General features: G+C 35.2%; 1 protein-coding gene across 1 annotated transcript in view; it reads right to left on the reverse strand.

Moving 5' to 3' along the window:
• Positions 1–27,302, reverse strand: part of LOC145293979 (uncharacterized) — a 216,152-nt gene that overhangs the window by 81,218 nt on the left and 107,632 nt on the right. The window lies entirely within an intron of this gene.

The raw sequence follows: 27,302 nt of genomic DNA on the forward strand, positions 1-27,302 counted from the left end.
GTTATGTGGCAAATTACAGCTCTGAACTAATTGTGGTTTCTGTTTTACAGGTGTTTGAACTGAGATGTGAAATGGAGCCTGTTGAATGTCGAGCAGTGATCCGGTTTTTGTATTTGAAAGGACGCACACCACAGGAGACTTTTGATGAAATGAAAGAAACTTATGGTGATAATGCCCCATCATATAACCTTGTAAAACGCTGGCATCGTGAATTCAAACATGGTCGGAAGTCTGTGGAAACAGCTCCAAGACCTGGTCCCCCCCCTTCCTCTGTCATTGATGAGGCATCTGTCCGTCAAGTTGGGGCTGCCATTTTGGAAGATCAGCGCATTATTATTCGCCAAATAGACCAAGATGTCAAGATTAGTACAGGGTCTGTGGAAACTATCATTCATGACCATTTGCATATGCATAAGGTGTCTGCCAGATGGATTCCCAGGTTGCTCACACCATTCCAGAAGCGAGAACGCGTCGAGTGCTCGAGGATGAATTTGGAGATGTGCCAAGAAGAGGCGTCAAAGTTTTTCAAAAGACTGATTACACAGGATGAAACCTGGGTCCATCACTATGATCCAGAGACCAAAGCCCAGTCAATGCAATGGAAGCACTTGGACTCACCACCTCCGAAGAAGGCAAGGGTGCAGCCCTCTGCTGGCAAGGTCATGCTCACAGTCTTCTGGGACCAGGACGGAGTGGTGATGACAGATTTCCTGGCAAAGGGTACCACAATTACAGGAGCCTATTATGCTTCACTTTTGAGGAAATTAAGGGAAGAGGTGGGGCAAGATCAGCAAAGGTACCCTCCTCCTGCAGGACAATACTCCGGTCCACAACTCGCATGTTGCCAGATCAGAAGTACGGGCTTGTGGTCGTGAAATCCTTCCTCATCCTCCCTATCTCCTGACCTTGCCCACTCTGACTTTCACCTCTTCCCAACCATGAAGTTATTTTTGAAAGGAAAGCGTTTCCAAGATGATGCAGCCTTGATTTCTGAAGTCATGTCGTGGTTGGAGGACCAACCTGGAGTGTTCTACAGAAACGGTCTCCAGAGCTGCATCAAACAATGGGAGAAATGCATAACTCAGGGTGGTTCCTATGTAGAGAAAGACAAATAACTGTGCCAAGTTTCGTTGCTCTACTGCTATGGGAAGTGGGTAAGGGGCATTACTTATTGCACGCCCCTCGTACTTATAGATTGTCCTGACAAACCCATGTACAGAGAGACCTTAGACATTCGAAGACAGTGTCTAGTAGGTATTGTGCATGCTTATGTAAGTTACAAAGATACGAGGAGGCAATGACAAGCAAAAAAATAAAATAAAAAGTAAAAAAAAATAATTTCTTGGCTTGGGGGATTCAAGGGCCTCAAGGTGTGTGTTGATAGGTAGCACAAAAACAACTTTTCTAAACACCTCCAATCAGTTTTAACTAAGAAATTCAAACGAGATATGGCAATTAAGGCATATGGTGGTGGTGGTGGTGGTGTTGGGGAAAGGAGGATTCTTTTGTGAAACAAAAGTCATCTAACTCTCCCTACCCCGTTCATGAATCGCTTGAAGTCTTCACTTTGACTGCAAAATTAACATTTTCAGTTTTCAGAGAGAACTGTCCGAATAGGAAAAAAAAAAAAAAAGCAAGTCAAAACAAAGAAAAAAAAGAGGGGGGGCAGGAAAAGAAAGGAAAGCACGCGAGAATGAGATGAAGAAATAAAAATAAAAATAAGCAAACCCATAACCGAGTACTTATACACACATACACACATTAATGAAAATCACTCCAGACAAGGCATGAAGCTTCGGGTTTTATATTCTCCCTCTTCCTTTTTGCAATTCCTTCCTTCTTTACTATCTCAACAGCTTCTAGACCACTTTTTTTGAAAACATGCCCAAAATATCAGACTCGGACAATTCAAAAACGAACATAGCAGACTCGGACAATTCCAAAACGAACATAGCAGACTCGGACAATTCCAAAACGAACATAGCAGACTCGGACAATTCAAAAACGAACATAGCAGACTCGGACAATTCCAAAACGAACATAGCAGACTCGGACAATTCCAAAACGAACATAGCAGACTCGGACAATTCCAAAACGAACATAGCAGACTCGGACAATTCCAAAACGAACATAGCAGACTCGGACAATTCCAAAACGAACATAGCAGACTCGGACAATTCCAAAACGAACATAGCAGACTCGGACAATTCCAAAACGAACATAGCAGACTCGGACAATTCCAAAACGAACATAGCAGACTCGGACAATTCCAAAACGAACATAGCAGACTCGGACAATTCCAAAACGAACATAGCAGACTCGGACAATTCCAAAACGAACATAGCAGACTCGGACAATTCCAAAACGAACATAGCAAACTCGGACAATTCCAAAACGAACATAGCAGACTCGGACAATTCCAAAACGAACATAGCAGACTCGGACAATTCCAAAACAAAAAGACAAAAGGACGAAAAGACGAAGACAAGAAGGAAAAGACGAAGACAAGAAGGAAAAGACGAAGACAAGAAGGAAAAGACGAAGACAAGAAAGAAATGACGAGGAAAAGACGAAATGACAAGGAAAAAAACAGAGAGAAAAAGACGAAGAGAGGGGAGGAAAAGAGTGGAGGAGGAGAGGAAATGAACAAGAGAGGCAAATATTGGATTGAATTTTTGTTTGTCAACAATTAAATAACATGGCATAAAATATTTTATGGTATAATCGTTGATGCAGTTTGGGATTGTAGCTATTGACTTTGTACAGTAGCACCCCGGGGCATGGCATTAATCTGTTCTATGTTGGTGAAATCGCTGTATGACGGAGCCCAATCAAAATTTTATACAGTACATATTAAAAGTTAGTAACAAAATACAGTACAGTATATAATGCACATGAATATAATCAAATAACATTATAAATAACACTGTAAGGCGGGACAAATACCGTAAACTGGGCAAATAAAGTAACCGGAAAAACATTGTATTCCACATCATAACATGGAAAAAAAAAAAAAAAAAAAACACCTATCCCGGGGTTCTACTTTAGTTGGTTTAGTTATTTTTAGTAAAATTCTTATGTTTTTAAGATCAAATTATGTCGTTTATATATATATATATATATATATATATATATATATATATATATATATATATATATATATATATATATATATATATACTTGAGGAGGGGGAATATTATTGGATTTCATCTACAAGAGTTACAAATTATTTTTTTTATTATTATTCTGTCAGGTTTTCAAGTCCAACCTGAACTCTAAAATAAATGATCAGTTACCCATTACGGTAACCATTAACCCTTATCCTTGAGTGGGCTCCGGGGCTTGAGTGGTAACTATATGATGTAAAAAAATAAAAATAAAACTAGAAAAAAATTAAAAAGTAGAAAGAAAAGGTTTGACAAGACAGATTAGATTTTGTACATGGCAGGACGTAGTATGTATTTTCTTGTATTCTTTGACGTCTGCATTTGATGGGCTTCACTGAACGGCTGATTACTTCAAAACGAAAGCCGTTTTAAGTGTCGTAGATCTTTAAGAACTCGTTAGATCAAAGTTCCTTCCATCTGAATTGGGTCATAGAACACAAATCGATAAATGATTATCAGATAAGTCATGCATGATAAACGTTTTAAAGGATTAAATAGAGTTTAAATATATGAAGAAGAAAAAAAAAAAAGCTACATTCTTGAATGCAGGTGCAAAAAATAAGAGCTTTTACACACTCGACACTTCCCTGCTCCTCCTCTTCAACACACACAAATTGACATTCAATACATAATCCATTGACATTTTAAGAAACGGTCAAGCAGAAGAAAAAACTAATAAAGGAGCTTATAGGTAAAGATCTTTAATCTTTCTGACAACTTCAAATGAGATCTAACCATTTTCAACTATTAATACACCACATTCCGTTTAATGAAATGTCCAAACAAACAAATAATGGAACAGATACCATCTTTTTTCTTTTTTTTTATGTGATCTTCAAAATCTTAAAATATGTTAAAACAATATAAAAGAATTTGTCTAGCGGAAGTTTAAGAATGTGGGGGAAAAAAAAAAAAAAAATCTAAAGTAACGTCACCGCATCCTAAGTAATGCAGGATAGGTACAGCTTATTTATTCATTTTTTTAATAAAAGAGAGAAAAAAGTAGAGACCCTCCAAAAAAAAAAGTAATGTTCAATTATAATAAGTAATCTTAACTTCTCATCTTGATTATTTTCAGAATGTTTTGGGTCAATGTAATCCCCGACTTTCTTCAGGTGTATTTTGTTAAACTAAAGAATTTTCTGTCAAACTCTGGAATCTGCACAGAATTTCTAACAGAACCATTTATTTAATCCATGGGAGTAGCATGTTCTCATTTCATCAGCCATGACAGAGTAGAAGAAGTCCTAACTAATTCGCAATTGTATTTCTATTATCACCTGCACTGCAAATTGAACCATCAACCTCTAGAAGAGAAACAACTTACAATTGAATTTTACCAAGTACATTATCCGTTATGCCGCGGGTTCTAGCACGGATTAATTAAAAAGGTTCCGTTTGAAATTCCGTGCAGATTCTAGAGTTCAAGAAATTCTAGAAAATGGTCGGCGGTTAAAATTTACAAATATGCTGCATCATTGATTTAATAATAAGTCGATTTCATAGTAATATAGAAATTTAAAAAAAAATGTTCACATTTATTGAGAAGTTAGTTTATCGAAGTTAGACAGCCAGTTCCAGTCTTAACTTGTCTTTCTTAGAACATTTACCGACAAGATGTTTTAATAAACAAAAATAGAAGGGTCATTGAAAAGATCAGCACTAAATTTAAACGCATGAACAAAGCTTCTTTCCTAGAACTGCTTGCCTTTCCAGTGGACTATAATGTGGTTGTCTTCAAGTCCAATGTAAACAAGTTTTTGTTAAGTTGTCCATTTAAATAATCAAATTACACCCAATTTCTACCACTATTACTACGCCGTGGTCCCAACGATCATTAACCCTTATCATCAAGGCCTGAAAGCCACTCAAGAAGTGGCTACTCCTTTGTAATAATACGTTACAGTATTTAGTGTTTGCACACACATTATTAATTTTCATACTCATTTGAAAAGTAAGATTGTCCGATCAGCGAAAGAAGCTGAGAATTAACTAATATCGTCGTTGAACAAAAATATTTGGAATTTTTTTTTTTTTTTTTTCCTAGGATTATAAAATACATAAAATATAAGGAGGAGATCACTTAGTTTTAATAAAATATTTCTGCAAGTTTTTTTTTTTTTTCTTTTTTAATTATGTTAATTTCTTTAAATTAATAAAGCATAGCCAAAAAAAAAAAAAAAAAAAAAAAGAAAAAAAAAAAAAAAAAAAGTCCTTTAAAACTTGCATGATATTCATGCTCTGGTACTGACGTCGTAAAAACTAATGCCTTAGTTATGTGTACTCTACCTAATCCTTTTTTCTCAACCACTCATGTTTCTGTTCACATAGGAACAGATAAACCCCCCAAACAACTTTTTTCATAATATATAGATATATACACACACACACACACACACACACACACACACACACTAACACAGCATAATCACGTTGACACACTGGTTCTTGTTAGATCACCGAAGTTAAGCAACTATGAGCTTAGTCAGTACCAGATAAGTGACCATTTGGGAATACTAGGTGTGGTCTGTATTGCACCAGGACTTAGAAATTGTCAGGTTTGTATCTGGGAGTGCATTTAAAAAGCACTGGGAGAGATGTATCGTCAGTCTCTGTTAACACATGCATCTACGGAGACAGAAAACTGATATAAAACCTGAAGTCTACTGTCTGCTCTATCCCTGGCATTCAATTGCACCAAGATTAGCAGTTAAGTGTGGATGGTTCTACACAAGCCTTCACCACTATAAAAAAAAATCATCTCTGTGGATGTTGGACATCTTAATTGTTGTGTGGACCTCATTACATCAGAATCGATTGGAGAATTCATTTCTTAAACTGTATATATTAGCAGTAAGTTATAAAAATATATATGACAATTAAGCATATATATATATATATATATATATATATATACTTTGTTTTTACATAAGCAGTAATATGTTGCTACACAGTCATGAGCATGTTTCGGTCAGCTATTTACTAGAGACCTGTTCAGGCGATACAGCTTATACAAAAACAAAGTTTGCAATGAAAATATCGGGTCTTTGTCATCAGGAGCTAATATCGGGTTCCATCAAATTTTGTGAAAAATAAAATTTGGTTGTATGTAAATAAGACCCAGTAAGGGTGCGGATTTCAGTTTGTGTTGAGATAAGAATGATTGGGAAAGGTATATATTACAAGAGAAGATCGCTTAAACGGAATATGGTGTATTAATAGCTGAAAATGGTTAGACATCGTTTCTAGTCATACTTATTCCGTTTTGTACCTGACCTTTTAGCTACCGTACCCTGTGTACCCTTATGTATTCATGTTTGTTGTACTTCATAACCTGGGAATTTTGAACTCTCTACCCATAATTTAATTCATGGGGAGGTGGAGGTGATGAACTATTACTTTCATTGTAAAGTCCATGCTTAAAATTTCCAGGTTAGAGAATGTGGCCATCATCGGTTGGTTGGTTGGTTGGTTGGTTGGTTTACGGCATATCAACCCTTTTCGGGTTATTTAATGCCAAATCCAAAGATTTTGAAGAAAAATTCTTTTTAATAGAATATATTTGTTGTTTTCACGTCGGTTTCTATTTAACTCATAGTTGGGACCCTAACAGGTATTACCACTCCGGGTCAGAGTGGACCTGGGAGCAATGGTAATTAAAGGGTGGCTCCACACTCCCCAAAGCCCACAAGCTAGGACCTCACCACTGGATATAGTTTAAGGTCATATCCAGGACCCCCATTGAGGGACTTTTACCCTCTGCAGGGGGGCAGTCAGCGTATTCTAATGCCCACCGACAGGGCCATCATCACTTGAAGAAAGTGACTCACAGAAAAAAAAAAAAAAAAAAAATGGACACAATAACAATCACATTGGGAATAGCTGTTACAGTTGTAAATACTATAGTTTTAAACATCGTTTCGAGGGGGGGGGCAGATTAAAAAGTTTTTACAACCAAATATATTTTTGATTTTAATTGTTTTACTAGAAGAATTTTAAAATATCTTTGTTGAAAATATTATTGTTTATGGCATATGTTGTTAGTCTGTCTTTTCTATAAATACTATTAGGGTATGTGTTCTTCCAAATTATTCCCTGCTTTCTTTGTTTCAGGTCATTTGACTCATCATTGTTTTTATACCTCATTGTAATAGTTTCCTATTCCAGCATCTTATTTCCAAGAATGCAGGCTTGTGGAACTTTCTTGCTGACTGTTACCTTCTTATCCATGGCCTTGCTCTTCAAACCTGAGGCCAATAGGCATCAGCTGTCTTTATGATAATCATCTTTTGTGGTTTCAATAGATAAACTTTTCTAGTTATGCAATTTTTTTTTTATATATAGTATATTAATCCTTTTCTGCATAGATAATCTTTTTATGGCATATTACTTTCTTTCAAATGATATAATTTTTATAGAACCATTTTTAGGTTATATGCCAAATTAAGTCATTTTAGTTAAAGTATTCATGGTTCAAATTTGTAATATATTCAAATATTTATGCTAAAAAAAAAAAAAAAAAAAAAAAAATGCAAGATTGGCTTTTATCCAAAATTCTAATAAAAAATTAAAAAAATGCAAAAACATCTTTATGATGTACATACCTGTCATGAAACGAAAATGTCATCTTTCAAAAATCATAAATTGATCAAGTAGTTTTTCTTTTACATATATAAAAAAAATCATTTTCAACGATTTTAATAGTAAATTCTAGCCATTAAAGGGCTATTTTGATCTCAGTAGTTTGAATTGATTTACCTCCCCCTTATTAAACATGGCGATTCAAAACACGTATCACTTCTACATAAAATTTTATTGTCTTAGTTTAATAATTAAAAAACGGAAAAAATATTACTTGATCAATTTACATGGTTTTGGGAATATGACACTTTTATTCATGATGAGTAAATACAGCATAACGATTTTTCTATTTTTTGACTTGCACCAAAAGTTTTGTTTTACAGCTAGTCAATCCATCTTGAGTTACTGAATGTCGAATTCCATCGTTTTGACAAGTGAATTGTGAATATATTTGTGAATATTTCCAAACATTTAATGGATTCCATTTTGCATAAAAATGATTTGGAGATTAAATATTTTTCATTGTGTTGTGTCCAGTATCATAAATGTATAGCCACTGTAAACGATAAAACCACGGTAAATCATTACAGAATAGGTTTTATAAAACCCCACCACCCAAGAAAACATCTTTCTCTACTCCTGTCTACATTTTCTAATTTTCTAACCCAACAAGTAACATTTACCCTAGATGGGTTGAACTTGCTTCCACCAAAGGAGGAAGTATTAAGGGAATATTCTCAGTTGTATATAAGGATGTTTTTTTGGGGTTTTTTTTTTGTTTTTTTTTTAGGGGCAACAAACTTTAAATTAACAACTATTTTCTTTAATCGAAGATTTGGCAACTATCAGTTACTTTGAGTTCAACTTGATTCAGCAATTCATGTGTTTTCAGCAGGACAGAGCCACATCCTACACAGCGAGCGATATAATCAATTTACTGAGAGAAACATTTGATGAACCAATAATTTTGCGAAAATGAATCTGTCGGCTTATCACCTCGTCTATGTGATTTAACCCTATTTGATGAAAATAATCTAGATATCTGGAGATATGTAATGTCCTATATCTATGCTGATAAGCCAGACACAAAAGAGCACTTGGAAGACAACATCTGACACGTTATCACCGAAATACAGTTTACTTTAATGCATAGAGTTGTGAAAATTGTACCTCTAGATTATGTCATATGCATGGAGGGGCGGGGGCATATGTCTGAAATTGTATTTAAATTATGTCAAAAATCTTCGGAATAAACCGCATATTTGTATAATGAAAATATTTTTGCGTGGTTTATGTAACTTAAAGTTTGCCGCCCTACAAAAAAAAACACCTTATATATCCTAGTTAGGGATGACGACGTTAGGATTTTTGCAGGGAGATGTCAACATCCTTCTACATACAGCGCCTGATATTCCCAAACAGTTACTCATCTGGTACTGACCAAGCTCAATATTCCTTAACTTCAGTGATCCAACGAAAACCAGTGGGTCAACGTCATTATGTCATATATATGCATTTTCTGCCTACGTTATTTCTCACCCTATCTAACAATTCAAACTCCCCTCCCACTCCTCCAATTGCCCTGGATATGACACAAAATTACATCTAGCGGTCAATTGTTTGATAAGTGGTGCGGAGAAGGCAGGTTAAACCCGGTCAGGGTGAAGGTCAAAAAAAAAATTAAAAAAAAAAAAAAAAAAAAAAAAAAAAAAAAAAAAATCACTGAGCAGTAGTCCAGTAGTTGTAACTTTCTTAACTCGCTGTACACAATTTAATTTAAAAAGGAACTCATTAATGTTCTCGGTTTAAATATTATGATGACATTATGAATTCATTATGTTGATACGAACAATAGTGATAATTCATATCTCATCCCTCAAAAATTACTTGAATTAAACGTCTGGTTCAATACACAAACACACAAATACAAGCCCTGCTTATGCTTGGTAAATAAAACCGATGAGGAACTGTAAACTCTTTCTTTTTCATATTTTTCTAGTTCTCCCAACGGTATAGTTGAAAGCCCTTTGAAAAAGATGAAAGCAAGACTATTATATCATCAATTAGGAATTTAATTGGTTTCGAATGAAAGGAAAATGTGCAAGACTACAAGAAAAAATACCGAGGGAAAAAAAAGAAATAAACTTGCTTGTCAGCCTTATATATACACGGTGTCCTACATGCGAGAAATACTTCAGAGCTGACAAGCCATCTTCAAACCCATAGAACAACTACATAATCATGGTCGTCTTCACAAATAGTGAACAAACATTTATGCCTTGCATTCAGGCTGGAGAGACAATGGATACCTCCTGTAAGGATAGTTACGCGTGTAATTGTGAAGCGAGAGTTGCATAATTTCCAACCATACCTCTCCCGAATTGTCACTACTTGATTCTAATGGCAAAGAGAAGTCCAGGACGACTGTAAACAATACCAAGATAAGCAGAGAGCACATACAGTACTTGGTATTTCAAAATGGTCACTCATTTAGTACTGATCAAACTCAACATTGCTTAACTTTAGTGATCTAATGGGAAGCAGTGTATCAACATGATTATGCTGTATCATCATCATTATATATAACTTTATTAAACATTCCAAAGTGACAAAAGTATTCGCTTAATTCACATTCATAGTTTTATTGCTGCATCTTACACGCGTTTTATTAGATGGCATGAATATACAAAACAAATCATAAGGAGAAAAAAATATATAGTTTTTCCCTCTTAGATTGAAAACGATAAGTGATGTTAAAATAAATTGGCAACTTTCATAAATTATAAGAGAAAAAAATAAAAATAAAAACTGAAAAAAACTTATTCAATGAAACACGTGTAAGACACAACAACAAAACATGAATGTGAATTGAGCTAATACTTCTGTGATATTAAAATGTTTAAGAAAATTATATATGCTCTGAAAGTTTAAATCCATTTTTATTGAGCTTTTTTATCGTGGTAATTGTGAATAACTTCATTGGATACTAGCAGGCCACCTGGCCATGCCCAGGCATACAATACGCATAAATATTATATTTTAATTAATGCTAGATTCTTATTTATTATAAACAGAAATACTGTAGGTATTAAACGTAACGTTAAATTCCTTAAAGAAATTTAAAAAAATGAAGTAAAAATTAAAAAAAAAAAAAAAACGGAAAGAAACTGATATATGTGCATGCGAATGTTTTTTTCTAAACAGTTCATTTCTTGTAAGTAAAAAAAATAAATAAAAAATTCTCTAGCTGAAATCGAAACCAAAACCTAAAAACAGCGAATCAAGTACAATAACCATTAAGCCAGCTTGATGCAATCTATAAAAAGTGTTCTATAAACCTATTTATTTTTAACATAAAGAAGCTGTCATGTTTTCCGGCTGCGCAGAAGCATTCATGAAACAGTTGACAAGTAAATAAAAATCCAACGACCCCTCCCCATGCACCAATTTTTCAATTTTGACTCCTTAGCAGCCCTTTTTGACGGATAAAAACAGATTGAAAACTTTTCCACGTCTCTGAATATCCTATATACTTAATTTCAAGTCCGGAGATCAAAAATTCGTTGAGTGTATAAGCTAAAAAGTGTCCTCTCTCTCTCTCTCTCTCACATATTCTCACTTTTATAGATATGCATTGTAAGTATAACTGTTATGCTAGGAAAAGATGTTTGTTGTTTTGTCTTTGGAGCGAGAGAGAGAGAGAGAGAGAGAGAGAGAGAGAGTTGGGAAGATTATATATAGCGAGAGGATTCAGTAGATCGCGAAGGTTTAAATGAAGTATATATAAATGAATTACCTAAGAAAAAAAAAAAAAAAAAACGCTATGAGAAAAAAAAAAAAAATTTAATTACTGAAACAAATGTACGAAGCGAGTGAGCAAACAATTTACTCAGAGCGAAAGTAGGTATCATTGCGATGCCAGGTTTGAATGGTACATTAGCATTCGTTTAGCATGCTAATACCATTATTCCAGAATATAGGAATGGCCAGAGCTCATCCAATCAGAAAGAGCGGAATTAGTTGGGGGAGATTTATTTTTTGTAACGGAAAAAGGAAAGATTATGTTATATTAATGAGTTTACGATCCAGTTACAAAGGGTGCAACCTCATACCTGTTTAAAATTCAGAATACCTCCTGGTGATTACTGGAAGTGGTAAGAGGACTTGTTATTTAGAGGGAAAAATAAAAACTACTTCCTCTAAAGATGGTTGTGATGGTGATGATGTTGCTCCTAGGATGGAATGTAGGATTTTATTATAACAGACAAATGTGTTTAAAATGGCATTCTAAAGTTACATAAGATAGTGGCTAATAGTCTAGACATAATAAATTTGTACGTGGTATCGGTTGTTGAAAACCTACAGTATTTTGGTCCAGAGGGGAATTTCTGCAATCAAAATATTATAAAAAAGAAAAAGAGATGATCAAAGACAATAGTAATTTTGTTTCTATTAACACAAGAGACTTGTACTTAAAAGGTTTTATAAGGCTTTTGTTGATCGGATATCAGTGGACTTTTTTTTTTTTTTTTTTTTTTTTTACATGGGGGTCACCACTTATCAAGGCACGGAAGCTACTCAGGGATAAGGGTTATTGCGTGTACAGTAATCAATGGGATAGTATCGTAGTAATCGTTAGTATTGGAGATTTGATAAAGTGTTTTACTTAAGGGGGCGATTTATCAGGAATTTGTTTATGTTGGACTTGAAGACATCCAAGTTGTAGTCAGGTGGGAAACAGGGAAACGGAAGAGAGTTCCACAGGCGTGCACTTCTAAGAAGCTTTGCTCATAGAATCTACGTTTTGATTTAGGCACAGATAAAGAGTGGGGAAAATTACCGACAGTGGTTTCAGCTAGACGGGTGTTTTTCATGAAAGATTGGCGAGGGAGGACCAGAGATTGAAGCTCGGATGAGCACTTCCCATGGAAATAACAAAACAAAGACAGTCTTGCAACGTCTCTTCTGTGAGAGAGGTTGCAGGGAAGAGAAAAGGGCATCCCCCACTAAGCCACGAAGTCTATTTTGTACTCTGCCAAGGCAGGATAGGCTGTTTTTCACAGCTCCTGCCCAGATGTGGCAGCAGTACTCCGTCCTTGGACGTACTTGGCTTTTATACAGATAGAGAATTGCATCAGTAGTGAGATATCTTCTGGAGCGGTAGAAGGATCCCACCATTTTCCCAGCGACCTGGGCCACAGACCTGATGTAAGTGTTCCATTTCAGATCAGGAGTAAAGGTCAATCCCAGAAGCTTGTCAAAACATGGAGCCTCCCCAAGACGAGAGCCATCCATTTCAATTGATGCCAGATGGGGATCAGAGCATTGATTTAATGTTACTTTTCCAAAATCCTTGTATTTATCTTAAATGATAATCAACAATCTTGACTGTCGTAAAGTTAAAAGGTAGATTTATATGAGCATAGAAATTAAGAAATTATGAAGTATCTAATTTGAACGGAATCTTAGTAAGTTTACGTTTTATAAAATGAGAAAATGAGTGAGAAATACTAAGAAATCGAAAGTGACAAAAAAATAAAAAAGAGAAAGAAAAGAGAAAAATAAAAGAGAGAGAAAAAGAGAAAGAGGGAAAAGGAAAAAGAGAAAAAAGAGAAAAAAGAGAAAGAGAAAAAAGAGAAAGAGAAAGCAAAGAGAAAGAGAAAGCAAAGAGAAAGAGAAAGCAAAGAGAAAGAGAAAGCAAAGAGAAAGAGAAAGCAAAGAGAAAGAGAAAGCAAAGAGAAAGAGAAAGCAAAGAGAACGAGAAAGCAAAGAGAACGAGAAAGCAAAGAGAACGAGAAAGCAAAGAGAACGAGAAAGCAAAGAGAACGAGAAAGCAAAGAGAAAGAGAAAGCAAAGAGAAAGAGAAAGAGAAAGCAAAGAGAAAGAGAAAGCAAAGAGAAAGAAAAGAGAAAGCAAAGAGAAAGAAAAGAGAAAGCAAAGAGAAAGCAAAGAGAAAGCAAAGAGAAAGAAAAGAGAAAGCAAAGAGAAAGCAAAGAAAGAAAAGAGAAAGAAAAGAGAAAGAAAAGAGAAAGAAAAGAGAAAGCAAAGAGAAAGAAAAGAGAAAGCAAAGAGAAAGAAAAGAGAAAGAAAAGAGAAAGCAAAGAGAAAGCAAAGAGAAAGAAAAGAGAAAGAAAAGAGAAAGAGAAAGCATATATAAAGAAAGAAAGCAAAGAGAAGAAAGAAAGCAAAGAGAAGAAAGAAAGCAAAGAGAAGAAAGAAAGCAAAGAGAAGAAAGAAAGCAAAGAGAAGAAAGAAAGCAAAGAGAAGAAAGAAAGCAAAGAGAAGAAAGAAAGCAAAGAGAAGAAAGAAAGCAAAGAGAAGAAAGAAAGCAAAGAGAAGAAAGAAAGCAAACAAAAAGAGCAGAAAGCAAACAAAAAGAGCAAAAAGCAAACAAAAAGAGCAAAAAGCAAACAAAAAGAGCAAAAAGCAAACAAAAAGAGCAAAAAGCAAGAAAAAAAGAGCAAAAAGCAAGAAAAAAAGAGCAAAAAGCAAGAGGAAGAAAAACAGAGGAAGAAAAACAAGAGGAAGAAAAACAGAGGAAGAAAAACAGAGGAAGAAAAAAAGAGGAAGAAAAACAGAGGAAGAAAAAAAGAGGAACAAAAAAAGAGGAACAAAAAAAGAGGAACAAAAAAAGAGGAACAAAAAAAGAGGAACAAAAAAAGAGGAACAAAAAAGAGAAAGAGAAAGAATGAAAAAAAAGAAAAAAAAGAAAAAAAAGAAAAAAAACAAGAGGACGAAAAAAAAACAAGAGGAAGAAAAAAAAGAGGAAGAAAAAAAAGAGGAAGAAAAAAAGAGGAAGAAAAAAAGAGGAAGAAAAAAAGAGGAAGAAAAGAAGAGGAAGAAAAAAGAGGAAGAAAAAGAAGAGGAAGAAGAAAAAGAAGAAAAAAAGAAAAAGAAAAAAGAGGAAGAAAAAAAAAAGAAAAAAAGAAAAAAAACAAGAGGAAGAAAAAAAACAAAAGCAAGAAAAAAAACAAAAAGAAAAAAAACAAAGAAAAAAGCAAAAGCAAGAAAAAAAAACAAAAGCAAGAAAAAAAACAAAAGCAAGAAAAAAAACAAAAGCAAGAAAAAAAACAAAAGCAAGAAAAAAAACAAAAGCAAGAAAAAAAAAACAAGAAAAAAAAACAAGAAAAAAAAACAAGAGGGAGAAAAAAAAACAAGAAAAAAAAACAAGAGGTAGAAAAAAAGGGAAAAAAGCGAAACTTTAAATATTTTTCATAAAAATAGTTGTTTATAAGATAAGAGACCCCCAAATTTAGGCATAAGTTGGCAAGGCTGATTACCTAAAGAACAAAAAGGCATTAATCCTTAAACAAAAGCAGACAATTTAAAAATTGTAAACATTTCATACATTAATATTACAACTTTAGAATTGCCCTGATCAAAAGTTGACAGGATTATCTTCATATGGATTAGCGCTTCTAAGGATAAAAGCATCTGTCGAGGGTGAAAGTGTCACTTCTTAAACAAGGTTTATAATTTACTTTTTTTTATATATCCCTCTTAGTATATAATAATAGAAAGGGCACAGTTTTTGCCCTTTCCTTCTGCTAAGTCACACTCATTGAAAAAAAAACAAGATAGACAGCCAAAATAAAATTTTATAAGCGTTAATGAAACGGTTTGTCAATAAATATTTTTAGAAATGAATAAGAAATTCATTTAATTTTTTAATCTTGGACTTACTGGATTCCAGGACAAGAATACATCTAATCTGGTGGACTATCCAGCTTCATGCTATTACTTGAGGTGAAATCACTTTGAGAAGGTGCACAATTTCTTGTAAAAGCTAGAGAGTGTTAGCCATACCGAGGAGATCCTATTTGGGCTATGAATACTATGTGATTTTGAATATTTAGTCAGGATTTACTTGTAGAAAAAAAATATTGTCATTCAACGCAGTTCTAAAAACCCCTGCACAGATAAACATTAGACACTCGAGGAGAGTGTCTATTAGGCATTCAAGCTCTCTTTTCTGAATAAAACCATTTCTGAGCAACAAGTTGTTTTTAAGAGCTCCCTGACGAAGAGATATTTTTCAAAAATATTTGGAAAACCCCCGCATCTACCATCTCCTGTGACACACTATGTTCATAAATAAATATGCATAATCGAAAATTATTGAAGTCCCTTCAATATTGTCATCGTTATTCATTTTACTACATAGACCGTTTCCATAATTGCATTGTTATAGCCATCAAACGCAACCCTTTTACACTATGCACAATGCTTCAAGCAAACTACATAATCCTTATACCACTGAAAGTTTAATTTCCCTATTTATCTTTCTCTACAAAAGGAGAACATGTCTATCAATTGGCGTCAAGCGGACACGGAAGAAAAGGAAAACACATGCAACAGATACATTGCATAACCGAACATCCAATACGATACAAATATCCATAAACTCACTCACTAGGTGGTATCTATCATTGATAGGACACATATTCCACCCATGCCTAGTTTGTGTTCAGCATGGAGAATAAGTGTTCGCTACCATGTAAGGTAGAATGGTTTTCTAACTTTTGTGGATTGACTCTACCATATAAGGATAGATTAAGGGCTATTCCTTCCACATGGGTTTTGACACACCGTAAGGGGGGAAATGTGCTTTTATGTCCACTGCTTTGATCTCTCTGCTAGGGGAAGTCACCCACCGGTGTACCCTGTAACCGGTTTTGTTTTCTCTTATTCGCCTACTTTACGAATACTCAGTTTAATTTGTTACATCATTAGTATATTTGATTTAATTTTATATGTTGAGCAGCTAAAAGAAATTGATTTCAAAATTAGCCCATCTTTGGCCAAGACTTTCTATTCTCTGAAATCCATCTTTATCACTTTCTTCCAGATTTTATTTTATTTTTGCCTGGTGATGGTTTCAAAGGTTTTATTGAAGAGAGAAAATTTGTACACAAGGGGAGAGACTAAAGAGAGGTTAAAATTAATTCCTTCTTAATTTTCTTACTTAGCCTTAAAAATGGTTGAACGGACATAGTCTCTAGGATATTCACTTAGATTTCTACATTCTTGGCACATCTGGTCGAGTTGCTTCTTTGACTCAAAGTCTCAAAACTGTGCGTTCCAGAATATGTGAGGTTCTTATGTAATATCAGAGACAACTGCTTCTAGCGTGTTTTGTCTCAGGAGCCAATGTTTGGCCCCTTTCGCTTCATTTACGCCAGTTGCACTGGGTCTATTTCCATTTATTACCAGATTGTCCAGACATGTACTTAATGTAACCCTCACTAGAATTCATACTAGTTAACATAATCTCTACTTACTGAGTGCCAATATATAACATCTATAGCTCAAGTATCTAATAACACTGTGCAACGAATTTCAGGTTAAAAAAAAAAAAAAGTACATGCCATATAAGACCTGTTTTGGTGTAAGAAAAATATCCTGATATTAAATCTAACCTTTATTTCTCGAGATTAAGTACAGTTTTCATCTATATATATATATAAAAGCGAAAATGTGTGTATGTATGTATGTTTCGCAAAAACTTTCGACACGGGTCACGGATTTTCACGAGATCGGTATCATTTTAAAGTTCCAACCTTCGCCCGACAAATATCGAAAAATTGGCCAAAAACGTTAATTTCTTCGCCCTAAAAATCATCGGTTTTCTACAGGGAGGGGTCAGCAAAAACCGTCCTCTCATGACAAGTTCGCTTCTACGCATGCGTCATACGACGTCGGAACATTATTTACTTTAAATATTAAAAAAAACGGACAATTTCGTCGACGTCATCTTAGCTCAGTTGCTTAGAGCGCGGCCTCATTATCTAAAGGTTTTGGGTTCGAATTGTGGTGTGAGATGTCTTTTTTTTTTTCGATTTTTTAAATTTTAATATTGAAACAGGATTATTTAAGCTATTTTTCACGTTTTTTTTTGGTTTTTATTTTTCAGATTTTTTAAAGAAGTTTTAACGTTCGTTTTTCTGTTTTCTTTTTTTGTTTTTCCGATTTTTACATTTAACATTGTTTGTTTGCCTTACGTTGAGGTGTTTTTTTTTTCGATTTTTTAAAAGTTTTAACATTTTAATATTTAAAAATATTTACTTCACTTATTCTTATGTTTTGATTACCCCCCCTCCCGCCCGAGCACACACACCTCTAAATACCCCCCACTAGTCTATAATATAAAAGCGAAAATGTGTGTGTGTGTGTGCATTTTTTGTGTATGTCTGCCAAAGGCTTTTTTGCAGGGGACGCTCAGAGGGGTCAATCTTTCTTAGAACTTTTATATACTGTCTAGATTATAATATCTCTTATTTACGAACCGAGGTCATAAATATTTTATTTGAGTGACTTTTGCATGCTAAAAATCTCCACTATTTTGCCTTCACACCTGTTTCTTTGTGATTTTCGTATAAAAAGCGAAACTAACGACAGCGACGCCAGTTCTTCGGCTTTGTGCCGGGGACGTCCAAAAAGCAAAGCAATAAGATTTGATCACTGTGTGGAAAAACCCCTCATATCAGACAATTGCTATTCATTTGGACACTCCCCTCTCACCAACATCTTGGGAAACAAAACCCAAAAAACTGCCTTGCAGCCAAAGTTAAGTGCGGGATGGCGTGATATTTGATCTCATTAAATTTGCTCACCTGTCACTTAACTTTTTAATTGTTAAATTAGAACGCTTCTTACTTCCTCTCCTGTTGTGGCCGAACGGTAAGATGTCAGTTTTTTTTTTCACTTTCTTTTGCACCTTTGTGTCAAGAGTTCGGGTTTGAGCCTACCTGCCTACTACAACTTTTTTTTTCTTTCTCAACACACACCTCTAAACACCCGGGCAATGCTGGACATCCCCACTAGTCTAATATATAGGCTGCAAAATGTGTGTACGTGTGTGTGTTTGTATGCCTTGCAAAAACTTCCGACGGACACGTTGGAATGTGACAAAATCAGTATTGTTTTAAAGCTTGGTTTCTCAGAGGCAAATATCAAAAAATTGGTCAAAAAGATTAATCCCTTCACCCTCAATTAGGCAGTTTCCTACAAGGAGGGAGTCGCTTTTTTCGTCAACATTTTTGCAAGTCATTGTCTCTGTTGAATTGGTTTTATGATGGACACATCAGCTAATTTTTTTTTAAACACCTCTTTCCACCCGGGCTGAGATTCCTTACTACATCACCTCTTCACACCCGGGCAACGCCGAGTATCTCTGCTAGTGTACTATAAATCATTTTATTATGATTGGTTATGAACGAAAACACAGAATTGTCAGTTTAAACAATATTTGTCTTGTTGTGTTTAGTGTCATCCTCCGTTTTTCTTTTTATATTCCAGCCTGCCAACATGCCAGAGTTCTATTTTCCTTTAAAATGTTTCTTCATCACTGAAATATCCTAATGGAATCCTTCCCCATGTTCATCCCTCACATCACTAAGATTTTCCGCAAAATTCTCAAGTGACAATTTCGAAAAAAAAAAAAAAAAAAAAAAAAAACTGCACGTAATTCGACAAAAAGGCCAGAAAAAGATTTTCCATGCCATTGTGCATATAAAAATGGCCGCAGATGGCCAATACAGTTTTTAGTGTTGCATAATGTAATTATTTATTTTCTTACATCAAATTTTCCACAAGTGATGACTCAACTTAAAACAAACACTGACTATTAAACTAGGAAACTTTTTTTATAATTAGTTTTATAAATATTCAAGCCACACATAAACAGGATGTGCAAGATAGAATTATAAAACCATTAACGTTTTTATTTCACTTATGAGCTTCCATATTTTTAATTTTGCTTTATAGAGAAATACTAACGATTTTGCAAGCCTTATAAAACTTTTGTCCTTTTTCAACATGCCATGTTTCTTATTTTGTATTTCTCATAAAAGTTCTTAGAATTTTTATTTTATTAATGTTTTTATACAAAAATAGTTAACTTGCTTAAGATGTTGTGCTGCCTTTTATTGAATTGTCTATAATTATACTACTACCACCAATATTATTAATTTGTTGCATTTAATTGGAGTACTGGGTGGTACAGGTGTAATTAAGAGTGGCTGGAGTAAGCCATAACTAATCAGCAGAGTACCACTGTCGACCAGTGTGATGTACAGAAGTGTAATTTGGCCAGTCAAGTTTGAAGATATGTGTTGCATGGAGAGAAATCATAAAAGAATGATCCAATAGATGCATAATGTAAGTCTTACAGACAAGCTTACTTCTGCTGATCTCAGGTGGGATTCAATTTGCACGGTATAAGGAGATGTTAGCAAAACAGTAGATTTCGATGGTATGGCAATATTGAAAAAAAAAAAAAAAAAAAAAAAAAATTATGGAGGAGTGTTCTAGGTTAGTAGATGTGGAACAATTGAGATTGCAGGGTCAGCCTACATTAGAAGATTAAAGAAAACATAAGTGGAGTGATAAAGATGAATTTGAGGGAAAGGGAGATAAATAAAGACCTGGTCAGAAATAGGTTAGTTTGCAAGTTAATTTTTGAAAGCCGTCCAACATACGCCAGCATGTTAAACAGAATAATAAATTAATTTTTTTTTTATAAAGGTGTCCTCACTTATCAAGTCCCGAAGGTCACTCGAGGACAAGGGTTAATGAGTGTACGGCAGTCGGCAGTCACCAGAACCACAGTGTAGTAATCATTAGGAGAGAACCATAGATTAAAGCTCAAATGAGAACTTGCCATGAAAATAATGATAGAGGAGAGACAGGTTCGCAACGTTTCTTCTGTGAGAAAGAAGCTGCAAGAAAGAGAAAACAGAGCCGGTTTTAAACTCTGTTAAGGCAGGATAGGATGCTCCGAGCAGCTCCTCTCCAAATGTGGCAGCAGGACGCCATTCTGTCATGCTCAAATAGGCATTCCATATCTTCTGGCCAAAAAACAAACAAACATGACATGCTTCTTTGGGATGGTAAATTAAATTCATTGTTATGTTTCTGAATTTTGGAGATGATAATTTGTATTATTCAGACTACCAATCACATCTTGAGTATCATTTGCACAATGTTTCAGTCGATTTAACCGCTGACCTTCAGGTTTATCTTGTTGAACTTGGGGAAATTGTATGGAATTTCAAACATTTATTTAATCCACAGAGTAGCATGCTCTTGTTCCATCAGTCATGACCGGGTAAAAGTATTTAGCAACCTGCAATTGTATTCTTAATATTGCCTGCATTTAGGATTGAACCTTCAACATTCAGAAGAATGTGACTTAGAACTAAATTTTACCTAGTACTTGTTGTGGAAGAACCTGAAGCGTAACATATGTTTAATCAATGGAACTTTAATAACTAAAAAAAAACATACTTGTAGCTAGAAAAATACAAGAAAAAATAAAGACTGTGCTATTGTCAGAATTTTCTGGATAGTTTATGTAAAATGCCGGTAGGTATCAAACAAAAGTTAAGTGTGAGTGTGTGCGCGTGCAAATGCTGACCAATTTTTCAATGAAACATCTGTTTGGTTTGGTGTTTTTTTTTTGTTTTTTTTTACAGCATATCAACCCTTTCCAGGTTATTTAATGCTGAATCCAGTTATTTTGTAAAATATTTTTATTCTTTAAGTTTGTGTATGTTCAATCGCTAGTTTGTAGTGTTTTGTTTGATTTGTTTTTTTTATCGTGGATCTTATCGTTTTTGTTCCCTGCTCTGTAGAACATGAGTTTTACAATAGGAGATGGGAAAGGGTTACAGTATTAATGTTTGGCACATTTTAAGTTAGGAAACCAGTCAGGAAGTAGGGAAGATAGAAAGAGGAAATTGGAAGAAGGAAAAGGAGGGGAGGAAGGTTGTAGAACATAATTAAGTTTTGCAAATGGAAGTGGAAAAACAAAAGACATCAATGTTAGGTGCATTTCGTCTCCGGAAGCCAATATCTTCAGACAGCCTGATCTGGTAGCACCAGGAAACATAATGAATAAAGAAAATTCAAATTCAAATCAAGAAAAAAAAAAAAACAAAAGAAACATTAGGCAAATTTCATGAATAGATATTTATTTTTTGAATAACAAACACCTGATTGCAAACAAACATTTTTTATATTTTAATGGATTGATTTCTTTAACCTTTTTTTTTTTTTTTTGTTCAAATCAAGATAAATATTTTATAATAAACCAAAGATAGCAAATAAATATTTTCTTAAATGATGTTAGCTGCTGCGATTTCATTGACTAAGCATTTCAACATCTTTCTGCATTTTACGTAAGCTGCCTGGAAAACGTGACGATAGCATAGCTTTTATTCTGAACTAGCACGCTGCCCGGTCGTAAAATACACTTAATACCGTATATTTCAGGCCGTCTTATACACCGAAATATACGGTATATTTTAATTTGTGCAGATTTTTTTTATTTCTTATTAAAGAGCCAATTCTCTATTGCTTGTATTGTACCCAATATATAGTAGTGGTTTCAAAAGTTTTAAAAAGAAATAACTTCGGTGCCATCAGCTAAACCAAAACCAAAAATTTAACTATCAGATGAGTATTGTACATAATCATTAATACATATGTATTAGTTACAACATAGAATCTGACGATTCTTTATGGTAAAACAGTGCAGGCGTCTTACCTAAATTTAAATGTCACACATATAAGATGCAAGCAAGCAAGAACGCCTGGCTTATCCACAGAGTTTTATAATTTTAGAGTACCTAAATTATATTTTATTTTGGAATAATCACAAAAACTTTAACTGTGAACTTGACATGTATTCCAGAAAAGATTGTGTACCCAATAGTGTTGAGACGATTAATCGGAATATTTGAGGGTATCTGAATCGATATTGGAAAAATTTGTGCCAATTTTCCGATACCAAAACGATTCTTTTAATTTGTCTTTTTTTTTATTTAATTTTGTTTAAAGCTAAATCTTCCATTCCTGGTAATAGTGATAAAATAAATATTTATTGATTTTAAACCACTAGTGAAGCTAAAATTGATAGATCGTCTTCCAGAAGTATATTTTTACGTTTAGGAAAAAAATATCTGCACATTTAACATGTGTTTTTACAGTAATCGGAGAAAAATACAACTCTATCGTTAAATATTTAAAGATCTATAAAGAATCGGTAATTGTATCGGAATCGGGAAAAATATTGGAATCATCCTATCACTAGTAACCAGCAAAAACGTTTTGGGGGCTTCTGTGTGCACTCAAGGTATCCTTAAGTAGCAAAGAAAACTTGTTACATGGAAAGTAAAAAAAAAAAAAAAAAAAATTAATATGGGATTAAGGGATGGGAGAAAATTTAGTTTTTTTCTAAATTTTCCCAGACAACACTGGTTCCACTAGTATATAATAAAGTAATGCATATAATTTAAGTTCATATGATTGGATAAACAAGCGGTATATTTATTGTGCAAATTTTTACATTCAGCTCTCACAGGTTTTGGCTGAAACATGTCTGCATGTACATTATATATTTGCAGGGAGACCCGACGTTGCTCGGGATTGAATGATGATCAACGAATGTTTCACATTGCCATATTTTTATTGCCATTGAAATCGGTGAAACCACCCATTTTTCAAGCAAATAGATTGATTGCCTGCTCTAGTTGGGGGACCCACCGAGGTGCACTGGGAGGAAGCTTCACATGCTTCCCCGCAGTGACGATTCTAGTTTGTAGTGTAGTTCACATTACAGGCATGAATGTTTGTACATATAAAAAGTAATGTTTCCACAATCAGACAATGCCACAGCTCACACAACCCATGAAAGTGTCTCAAGTCTTGAATCCAGAGTTTGCAGATATTCTAGTAATGAGCCCAAAGGAGGGCGAAACTAGAGTCTATGACTTCCGGTCTGGCTTTCATGGTTTGTGCGAGTTGCAGCATTGTCTTATGGAAATAATTATATATACTAACGACTACTACTGTACTCACTCTATACAGGCTGAACCAGTTTCTTCTGAAGGAGGAAGTCTCATGGGAGTATAAAATTCACAAGTGATCCCCAGTTGAATGTATATCCCCGTTAATGGGAGATGACGTTAGGTTTTTTACAGCTGTTGCAAGGAGGTGTTGACGTTCTTCTGCTTTCCTAAATGGTCGCCCATCTAGTACTGGCCAAGCTTAATGTTGCTTAACTTTGGTTATTCAAAGAGAATCGTGTCAAGGTGATTATGCTATATATCACATGTCACCTAAAATTAATATATCTCTTTCTCAACTATTATATAAAATTAATATATCTCTTTCTCAACTATTATATAAAATTAATATATCTCTTTCTCAACTATTATATAAAAGGAACTTTATGTGGAGGAGTTTATTCCCTGTGGACTCCTGAACGACTGGATCGATTTTTTTTTTGTTTTGGGAATTTCACACAAAAGTATTTTATGTGCCTGTCCACGTTTCTTAGTAGGTTTTGGATCAAAACGTCTTCAATAAGCATCGATAATCGAAAAAATCCGATGAAAGAAGGAACAGACGATTTTGACTAAAGTTAATGCCTTATACAGCCTAACATTACAAGTGCATTTAAGAAGTTTATCATCGCACAAGCAGAAAGGCCAGACCTATAAAAATCAACAGTATGTTCTTTGATATGACAAAGGCGTGTTTGAAAGAATGTTTCCGTTTAGAGGACAATTAGACCATGATACTTGACTTTAGCATTTTAAACTTTAATCCAAGGCATTAGTATAAAAAATTTTTTTTATAAAATCAACAGTAGGTTCTCTACAGTACAATGTAAACTACAATGTAATGTGGACTATGTCACTGTGGGGAAGCATGTGAAGCTTCCTCCCAGTGCACCTCGGTGGGTCCCCCAACTGGAGCAGGCAATCAATCTATTTGCTTAAAAAAAAAAAAAAAAAAAAAAAAATGGGTGGTTTCACCGATTTCAATGACAATAAAAATATGGCAATGTGAAACATTTGTTGATCATCATTCAATCCCGAGCAACGTCGGGTCTCCCTGCCTTCTCCCTTGAGGCTTGCATTTACGAACATCCGTGGGCTTAGAACTAATTTAAATGATGTCGAAGCATTTCTACTAACAAACACCCCGGATATCTTAGGACTAAGTGAGACTAACCTACACTCCTCCATCCCCTCTAACTACTTTAACATGCCTGGATATCTCCCACTCTGCCGTAAGGACTGACAGACATATGCACAGGCTTGGAGTATATATTCGGAACACCTCCCCTTGACTAGAGAAAGAAAACTAGAATCGGACGATCAAGCCTTTATGTGCTTTAGACTTAACATGCAACATAACATTAGCTACTTTTATTTTCTCTACCGCTCTCCCTCAACCCAGGACTGTACCCTAATGAATAAAGTCTCTGACAACATAGATACAGCACTCTTCCTCGACACTAGTGCATGTATTTGGTGACTTCAATGTCCACCACAGCAACTGGCTTGGATTTTCTACTCACACAGATGCAGCTGGTATGACTACATATAACTTCTCTATATCTCATTCCCTATCACAGATGGTTACGTTTCCAACCCGTTTCCCTGACCAGCAAAAACAACACGCATCCGTCGCATCACTGTTTCTGACCACAGTCCCCGATGACTGTAACTAATGCCCACAGCCTACTTGGGAACACCGATCATGCAGTGGTAATAGTTGAAATAGCCCTAAACTTTAGAGCCACTGCTCAAAACAACGAGATATTATAAAAAGGCTGACTGGGAAGCTATCAGTGATCTCATCAGGGACATCCCATGGCAAAATATCTTTTCACTTTCTGCTGAACAGTGCGCAAATGAGACCACTGAATGGTTCAAAACAGCAATTGAAGCACATGGTCCCACACGGAAATTTTATAGCAAGCTCCACTCTCCTCAATGGTTTACTTCTACTTGTCCAGCCGCCATCGCGCAAAGGCAACATGCGTACCACAGATTTAACTGACATAAGTTCAGTTCAAACAGGCAGAAGTTTATAGAAGCCAGAAGTAACTGTAAGAAAGAAATAGCGACAGCTAAGAGAGAATTTACTGAAACCACCAAAAAAACGTATCGAAGCACAGAAATTAAGAACCCGCGACTTCTGGAAAATCTACAACAGTGTAGTAAATAATGGGCAATCAACAATTCCCCCACTATCCAACAATCATGAGGTTGTTTGCTCTGCAACTGAGAAGGCTAACATGCTTGCCAGTCCGTTTGCCACTGGACCCTGCCAACCACCCCCTCTCTGACTTTCCTTGGCGGACAGACGCCACACTAGACGATCTGAAAATCACCCTTTCTCAGGTGCATGCTATCATAAGAAATCTTGACACTGAAAAAGCATGTGGACCTGATCTCATCCCAGCTGTGCTGTTAAAAAGTGCTTTGTCGAAGTAGCCCCAGATCTCTCCAAACTTTACAACAAATGCCTTAATGAATCTTGCTTTCCTTCCTGCTGGAAAACTGCTTCTGTAGTACCAGTTTTCAAGAATTCTGGTGAAAGAACTGACCCAGTAAATTATCGCCCCATTAGCCTCCTCCCACTTTTCGCCAAAATATTTGAGACAATAATTAACCAAGCTCTAGTCCATCACCTTATAGATGCTAAACTTCTGACTGACCAACAATATGGATTTAGACAAGCCCGTTCAACAGCAGACATCATAACTAATCTCAGAACGTATATACCAGTCACTGGACAAAGCGGAAGAGGGTAGAGCGGTAGCTCTAGATATATCTAAGGCTTTTGACAGGGTATGGCATGAAGGTCTTCTCAGGAAAATCAGATCATATGGTATCACTGGAAGAATACATGACATAATTAAATCCTTCTTAGAGAAGAGAAAAATCCAGGTTGTCCTCGATGGTCGTACATCTAAACAATATAAATGCAGGAGTGCCTCAGGGGTCTATTCTGGGACCTCTGTTATTCCTAATATTCATAAATGACCTCCCTGAAAAAATTTTCTGTGAGATGGGTATATATGCTGACGACACCACACTCTATAACAGACATGACAGGAAAACAAATGAACACATATCTAAAGAAATGGCAGAAACACTAGATGATGATCTCTGATCTGTAGTGGAATGAGGACATAAATGGATGGTCACATTCAATGCTGCCAAGACTAAACTCATTTCCTTCAATAACTACAAGAAACCTTCTCTACCACCAATAGCAATGGCCAATGACTTTATTTGAAAGTACATCTTTTAAACTCCTCGGCCTAACACTTTCAGGAAACATGAGTTGGAGCAATTACATTGAGAGTATCGCCAGGACCGCTGCGAAGAAGGTAGGTTCTCTCTAACATGCTAGAAAGATACTAACGCCCGAAAGTATCCTATACCTCTATAAGGCCACCATTCGCCCATATATGGAGTATTGTTGTCAAATTTGGGTTGGTGCATCTGCCACTAGTCTCCCTCCTAGACAAGGTTCAAAAGAGAGTTGACAATTTGATAGGTCCTGAACTGTCATCTAAACTTGAGCCCCTGTCCCACTGACGAAATGTTGCATCCCTCTGCCTTTTCTACAAGTACTTTAACGATGAATGCTCTGACGAACTGCAAGCACTTGTGCCCCCTCGACGTAAATACCCCGACAAACCCGACAAGCAGCTAAATCCCACCCCTTCACAGTAGAGATTCCTA

The sequence above is a fragment of the Euprymna scolopes genome, chromosome 15 (assembly GCF_053919585.1).
Source record: "Euprymna scolopes isolate OS-2025 chromosome 15, ASM5391958v1, whole genome shotgun sequence".
Classification (NCBI taxonomy): domain Eukaryota; kingdom Metazoa; phylum Mollusca; class Cephalopoda; order Sepiida; family Sepiolidae; genus Euprymna; species Euprymna scolopes.